The sequence below is a fragment of the Pinus tabuliformis genome, chromosome 6, assembly GCF_031772625.1.
Source record: "Pinus tabuliformis cultivar Carrire ecotype Pingquan chromosome 6, CPIR1, whole genome shotgun sequence".
NCBI classification, from domain to species: domain Eukaryota; kingdom Viridiplantae; phylum Streptophyta; class Pinopsida; order Pinales; family Pinaceae; genus Pinus; species Pinus tabuliformis.
Window position 1 is genome coordinate 473396747 of NC_142292.1, and position 8572 is coordinate 473405318.

The following is an 8572-nucleotide window of genomic DNA, read 5'->3' on the forward strand; positions in this document are numbered from 1 at the left end:
GTCGATGTCTGGTTTACCAAACAGTCTACATAACATTGCAGCGACAAAACAGTAAGGGGAACAAAGAGAACCAGTGGCGTACATACCATTTTTATCTTTCTTCAGTCTTTCCTCATTGGCAGACCAATTCTTTGTGCTTTCTTCCAAGTCTTCATTCTCCTTGGCGAACTTCTCGACAAATTGCATGTTGTAGATGGCATGAGGTTCGGGTAAGTGATACATGAGCCTCAGATTTTCTAGAGTAAATGACCCCATGACTTCCTGGCTTGCCGTCTTGAACTCTCTGTCAGATATGTCTGCATCATCCATATTCCATTTCACCATGTTGGTGTAAGGGAGCATCTTTGGCCTTGCAGCAATGCGGTGTAGAAATGAGCATGCAAGTTCAGTTAGGGATGCATCAAAAGAGCCACATCCATCCGTCGTAATTGTTACTTCCATAATTCTCGATTGTTCCTCTTCCAACAACTGATACATAGTTTTCCACGTAGATGTCCCTGCATCCCGATTACAGGTAGTGTCTGTGAACAATGGGGTCATTTCTGACTTCTCAGACACGGGAGCCTTGCCTTTCTTCACCATTTCTTCGTGTGTTATGCTTTGTGTGTTCTTCCTGAAAGTTGCAAGCAGAGAGCAAGATATGATAAAATGATAGTGAATGCATAAATAATCAATAGAAGGATGAAAATAAGGTGATGGAGGGTCTTTAATTCTAAATCATATCAAAAGATATCAACTTGCGTCAAATGGTCCTTTACACTGATCCTAATCGCTCTTTTAATAAATGACCACTAATGAACCGTTATGCTTAACTTTAATGTTCATAACTTCACATTGAAAGTCGGGAAGTACTCTACTAGAACCTAGATCCCTTCGAATTGCGATAAAAGTGATTTTGCGATTTGCTTCACAATATCGCAAATCGCTATATCACAAAACTTGTTTTCGTTAAAACCCACCGCTACATGAGTTGTTGTGATATGCAATTTGTGAGATGCTATCGCATTTCGCAATATTTTGCTTAGGCTTTATCAAGTAGCGTTGCGCGTTTGAAACTGCGATGCGATAAGGTTATATGATTTTATGACCTCGCATTTTCACGAATCGCATTTTAAAGAGGTAACTTTTATAAGGGAGGTCTATCGTAACTATTTTGCGATGCGAGAATAATCTTTTTTAAAGCGGGTTTTTCAATGTTTACTTAAATATTCACGACTTTCCGTTATAAGGCTATTCTTAGGCCTTTTGATCATGTAACGCTTTTTATAAGAAACTTATCGTTTCTGAAATTTTATGCCCTTAAAGTATGAAAAAATAAATCTTCATGTTTTAGCAAGTTCCACTTTGACATCTTATTTTATTCTAAAAACAAGAAAGGCATGATTAAATGCTAAGATTTGATTTTTTGGAATCCCCATTTATTAATGTTATTACTAACACTAATAAAAGGGAGGGTTGTTGATAGACACAACAATTGGCGATTCACTTGGAATAACCAGTTATCTCTGAGGGGTTTTTTGAATTTTCTAAAACTTCAAAAATAGAGATGGTTTTGAAAATGAAACTTCATTGTATGCAATATAAGGTAAATAGTGCTATTTATTGATAACATCTTGTTCTAAATATTTTTATTATGATTGTCTTCTTCTCAGAGTTAGTCATTTTACTCACATCAGTCGTTACTTGGTTGTAAAGATAAGAACGAAAACATCTCTTTAGATCAGTTTTGGTGTACTTGTTTGTCGTAGGTAGAGCCTCTACTGCCAACAGGCGTTCATAGCCTCGACATGGTTACCTGTTACCCATTTAATGGTCCAATGTCCCACTTGAGAAGCATGCAATGTTCAAAGATAAATCCTCATGTACACTTATTGTTCTTTCTTTTCTTATTTCTCTTTTAATTCTTAAAGAACAATGTCTTGGTTTGGTGGCCAAAATTGACAGTGCCATTCATTTGATTTATAACTTAACTGAACAAGCTAGCTCTTAATAAGACCCCTTGCCTTTCGATTGAAACAGTCTCCAGCCATTACCCTGTTTTGATATGCAGTATGGCAATGTCAGTTAGTTATAATCTTTATGATCATGATAAGTCGGCTCTTGATGAGACCTCTTATTCTTTAAGTTTAAGGTGTATAATTGGATTACTCCTTGAATCTTGCAAATTCTTTGAGTGGGGGGGAAGTCATTGGTTACTTAAGAATTCTCCCGGACGACAATTGTAGAGTTTGAAAATAGCTTTTCCGCAAAGAATCTTTGTTTTGTTATCGATACCTTTTGTGACTGATGTAAGGAAAACTCCTTCCTAAAGTTGATTGTAACCAAAACTTAGATAGTTGAAACAAAAGAACAAGTAAAATTTTCAAAATAATAGCACTTGACCCTATGTTTCAAAAATGGAGATTAATTTTCATAACCATTCCCACTTATAAAAGCGAAAAACAAAATTAAAATGACACACTATTCTTTTCGTGAAACCAAAAGTGAACATTCTCAACCTGTTTTATTATCAAAAGAAAACTTAACTAAAAACTATAATCTACAGAAAATAGAAGAGATCATCTTTTATGGAAAATATTTCTTTAGAATCTGTCCATTAACAGGTAAAGACTCTCTTTTCACTACTAAATCTTGTAACATGAAAGTTGATGGACCAATGAGTTCAACAACCTGGAATGGTCCAAGCCACATCCGTTGGAATTTAGTATGCTTGCCTTTCTCCTCATGGGCTTTACCCCATTTTAATACTAAGTCTCCAAGTTGAAAATCTTTTCTAGACATTGAGTTTGAATCAAAAAAAGCTTTTACTAATTGTTGATGATGCGCGTGAGTAATTCTGGCCTTTTCTCGTTCCTCTTCAAGTTTAAGAATCTGCAATTGTCTTAATTGCAAGGATGAGGAAGGGGTTTCTTCAATGAATTGAACTAAGGCTAAAGAAGGAATAGCTAGATTTGTTGGTAAGACCACTTCTTTTCCATAAACTAAATTAAAAGGAGAAGTGCCAATGGAGGTTTTTTGAGTTATTCGATCTGCCTAGAGAGCATACACTAAAGACTTATGCCAGTTTCTATGATTTTGATCAATAGTCCGTTTAATGATTCTAATAAGGTTTTTGTTTGTTGATTCGGCCAACCCATTTCCTTGTGGATAATAATTAGCAGAATATTTGAGTTTAAAACCTCTTTTGAGAGCAAATTCTGTCATAGCATTGCCTGAGAAATATGATGCATTATCAAACATTAAAGCAGAAGGTAAGCCAAACCTGGTGATTATGAATTGATCTATAAATTCGATGATACTTTTAGAGTTGGTTGTCTTGAGTGGAACTGCTTCTACCCATTTGGTAAAGTAGTCGATAGCTGTAAGGATGTATTTATGTTGTTTAGAAGAATGAGGAACGATCTCACCTATTATATCTAATCCCCATTGTTCAAATGGTTGATCGATGTTGACCGGCTGTAATGGCAACGATGGTTTCTTTTGTCTTCCGATAGCAGTCTAGAAAATCTGACATTTCCTTACATAGCTATGTGCATATTTAAATAAAGTTGGCCAGTAGTAGACAGCGCGCAAGATTTTGTGTGTTGTTGCATCTCCTGCATAGTGTCCACTTGTTGGCCCATCATGAAGTTCCTGCAATACTTTTTCTGCTTCAGATTTCTCGAGGCGTCTAAGGAGAACAGAATCATAATTCATTCTAAAAAGTACATCATTGATTATTTGATATTGTTTAGATTTTAGCCTCATGATGAGCCCCAAAAATGGGCAATTATTTGGGCTCATTCAACCTCCTAAGTTGACTTAATCCACCATTCTCATTGGTTTATTGCATGTTTTTTATTATTTTTATGTTAATAGAGTGAATTTGGTTAGTCACTATGCCAACAAGTCTAATGGGTGCTTTGTGTAGCCTTTTTGGTCCACTTGGAGACAAAATTGAAGGTCTTAATGAGCACTTGGCAGCCAAATTCGTGGGAGAACAAGCTAGAGGATTTGTAGGAAGGTGTCCCCCTCATTTATGGGCCCTTACCTCGAATTCTCCACCATCAGCTCGGAGTTCAAAGGCCACCAAATCAATGAGCACAAGGGCAGCCAAGCAAGTCAAGTAGGATTGCTGTTAACTACAAGTCTTGGGCAGCCAAGTCCCTAAATTTTAGGAGGACTGTTGGGTCCTCAATTTGTATAAATAAGAAGGCTTAGGGCCTCATTTTGGTTAGCTAGTTAGTCAATTTGGGTTTTTGCTCTTTGTAAGCCAGTTTTGGCATGATGTTAGACTCATGATTATTTAATAAAGGCAGGCAGCTTTTGATTCAATTCTGAGTTTTTAAGGGAGCTATAGCTCTCAGGTTAGGGCCCAACCTGAGAGCAATAGACCTCCTCTTCCTTGTATTGTTACTTGTTTCCTTGCAGCACTTTATTTCCTCTGTTTTGACATGCATTTAGAATTTACAGTCTGCTGATTTGATTTCTTTTATGTGATTGAGCAGGATTAGTTTACAGTTCAAGTGCTTTCAGTTGCTTAGATTAGAGTAGGAGGATTGTAATTCATTAGAGCTCCAAAAAAGGTTGATAGTGAACTCGCTGCCATCTCTGTTTAGAGATTGGGGGTGTGGGTTGTACCAACCACCAAAAACGCAGTCTTATGCTTTCATGCAAGCCGCCACACAGTCATTGCAATTGTAGATCCATCCATGCATTTTTCTCTTGAGCACTACTGCTTCGTTCCAACACCATGCACGATTTTTCTCCACACTTTACCTTGTTGTTCATTGGTTTAATAACACAGTTAGAATAGGTTGATGGAATTCTCGGTTTTGTGCAAGATATAGAGGATTTGTTTCTTTTACACTGCATAGCATCACGTTATCGTGTTATTCTTCTTCTCAACCACGCCTAAAGCCACCTGCTCGACCTCTGTTCAGCTCGTTAGCCTTCCAACACTTCCACTGTTCACGTAGCTCCATCTTTTTAACTTTTCCTTGCTTCCACCCTTCTATTCACCAACCAACTGTACTCACTCTTTCCTCACCTCAGATCTCTGTCCCTGAGCCACCACAAACTCCTCCTTCACCTTACCCATCCACTCATACCACTCCTCCACTCCTCCATCACCCAAAACTCCAACTACAGCACATCCCGTAGAAGTTAGCAGACTTCCTGTAGAAATCCCAAGCTCCCTGTAGGATCCCCTGCAGACATCTTGTAGAAACCTGTAACCTCGGTTGCCGAGCACCTGAACGTTGTGGACTTCTATGGAAAGATGTTTTGGATCCTCTGGAACCTCACCTAGCCCTCCTCACCTTTCCCAAGCTTCCTTTCTTTCGAACTACCCCTGCACAGTCAAACCCTAATAAGAAACAAAATCATAATAACTCCAAACCACTTAAGCAAAAATACAAAAACAATGTTCTTTTCAATGGGAGTAGTTTAAGTTCATGCATTTCATATCACTAGCAGTAATGGCATCATTCTTAGACATTTGCACTCCCACCAATGCATCATAGAGATTAAGCTAGTCAGATTAGGGTTTACTAGGGTTTCCATGTTTTGGTTGGCTTTCAGCTCATTTTTGCAAAATAGATTAATTTCCTTTGAGATAGCCTTCGTCCATCATTTAGAAAGCTTCTTCTGAGAGCATATAGAAGTTGGCTTGAGCCCTAGCAGACTTGTGCCAGCTGACAAAGTGACAGCTGCGACAAGAGCTAGTACTTGTGCATACAGCACCGTCGCTTCCAAGTTTGTACGAACTACCGGGTTGATAAAATTAGAGATAGGAGGCCCCAGGAGTTGTAGCATTATTGCTACAATACTGGAGCCCACCACCTCAGGGCCCTTTTCTTTGTGTGATTCAAATGTGGAGGAGCATATCCATTTTTTAAGTAGAACATGATATCAGTATACCTTGATTCAAGTCATTTAGGCTTACCTCATACACTTGTACTTCACTGCCTGGAGACTGCGTTTCTAATATGTGTGATGCTCTTGCCAACATCCTGCAAAAACCTTGACCTTTTACAATATTTGTTGGTTTAATTTCAGCGTCATATTCTTGTAGGGCTGTGACCCAATTTGCCCTCTTTTCGCCCACATCTTTTTGTACCAAAATATTTCTTACCGCTGGAAATGGTACTATTATTTTGGTGTGAGTCTTGAGAAGGAAGGGTCTGAAATGTTTGATTGCTTTGAAAACAACATAACCCTGTTTCTCAACATCGGAGTAATTTAATTCAACTCCTTGCAAGTTTGAACTGAAGAAGGCAACTGGGGCCTCGGTTTTATCTTGATTCGCTTGTATGAGTATGGCAGCATACGATTTCTCGGAGGAGAATGTATATAGAGTGAAAGGATCAGAAAAGTTTGGAGTCACTAGAGATGGGGCATTTATAATTTCTTGTTTTATCAAGCTAAACACTTCATGTTCTACATGACCCCATTTGAAGAGAGAGTTTTTCTTTATCATGGCTTGGAGAGGTGACATGATTATTGAGAAGTCAGGGACAAATCTCTTAACAGAATTGATCTGACCAAGAAAAGGTTGCATTGCTTTTTTATTATGGGGTAAGGATATCTCATAAATTTCCTTAATCCTATCTGGGTCAATATGGATTTCGTATTTGGACACGATGAATCTAAGAAGTTTTCCTTCACTTAACGCCAAAAAAATAAAATAAAAAAAATTGGGATTAAACGAGATTCTGTGTTTTTGACAACATTGAAAGATCTGTTTTAAGTCTCTGAGATGATTACTGTGTTTTTCAGAATATACTGTTATGACGTCTAAGTAAATCACCACTGACTTGTTTACTAATCCTTTAAACGCAATGTCCATAGCTCTTTGAAACATGGCACCAACATTGATTAGCCCAAATGGCATCTTTTGATAAGCATAAGTGCCCCATTTCATCCTGAACGTAGTTTTTAATTGATCATCCGGGTGGACCAAGATTTGATTATACCCTTAAAATCTATCTAAAAGGACATTAATTCTAACCCTGCGACTGATTGTAATATCTGTCCCATAGGGGGCAGTGGAAAATTATCCTTTTGGCAAGCTTTATTGAGATTTCGAAAGTCAATACAAATCCGAATATCACCGTTTTTATTTCTGTCTGGGACCAGATTGGAGACCCATCTGGAATGTCTGACAGGAAAAATAATCTTGGAATAATCTGGCCTTCCAAATTAGGATGTATTTTCCTCAATTTTTGTTGAACAAGCTTTTCATTGGAAATCATAGGAATTGTATGCTGGATAATAGAAGTGTCATAGGTTTTAAGATCATCATAATCCCATGCAAAGACACTCTTGTATTGCTTCAACAATCGATAAAAAGCTGATTTTTCCTCGTATGTTAGGCCAAGACCTAAGTTGATGTTCTGCAATTTCATGTATATTCCCAGGTTTACTAATTTGTATCTCAGAGTTGAACTCTGAAGTTTTGAATTGGTGGATCGTTTAAATCTGTCCTTTAAGTCATACAGGTCCTCTAACTTGACTATGGATTTTGATATAGCGTTATCACTGTTTTCTTGTTCCAGTTTTTTTCCATATTGGTCTTCATCAATTATCTGATTATTGTAAGAGCCTTATGATGTCAGAAAACTCACAATATCAGGGTCATTGTTAAAAACTCTCTAGTTGGTAATGTTATCAGGAATAGAGGGTCTAAAGATTAGTTCAATTGAGAATCTGTCTAGGCTATAGTCCTCTGATGGAATAAGCTTGGAAGCTACATTAGCAAGGAGATCAGCACTAGCATTTTGGAGTCTCGGAATGGATGAAATATTAAATGTTGTAAAGTGTGAGGTCAGGTTTTGTACTAAAGATTGATAGCGTTTAAAGTGTCCCGACAGACAATGTATAGTATTTCTTACCTGTTTAATAACAATCTCAGAGTCTCCAAATACTTGCAGGTATTTGATATTAAGCCCGATTACTTTGTATAACCCTTGAACTAATGCTTCATATTCAACAGTGTTGTTTGTGCAATCGAACTCGAGTCTACATGTTAACATGGTTTTTTCTCCTTTTGGACTAACTAATATACAACCTGCTCCTGCTCCATCGTTGGATTTAGAACCATCAAAAAATAATTTCCAAAACAAAGTTTTATTTACAGGTATATCTACAATATTTATGCATCTAGAAGTGTCTGTTTGAGAGAAATTTTCTATCTGAGATAAAACAAAATTTTCCAAAAAAGGTGAAGTATGAGCGTTGAAATTCCCTAAGAACGAATCAATAGAATAGTTTCTGATTATGTTGTTGCTATATGCTACAGGCTCGTTTTCTCCTTCTAACTCTGTCACTATATACTTTTGATGTCTTTCTCGTTCAACCTTGATCTGATTAAGTTTTCCATTGTAGGGGAGCCACATATGAGACCAGTCAGTCGCAAAGTAACTATGAAGCTTTTCTGACCAATCCCTACTGAGGATCAATCCATAAAATTCAGGGATGTCTGCGACAGTTATATCAATAACTTGACATACCTTTGGGTTTGACGAAAGTCTTATGGTCAATTGATTAAGTTCACCGATGACCTCTTCTTGAGACCGATCTAGTTGTACTA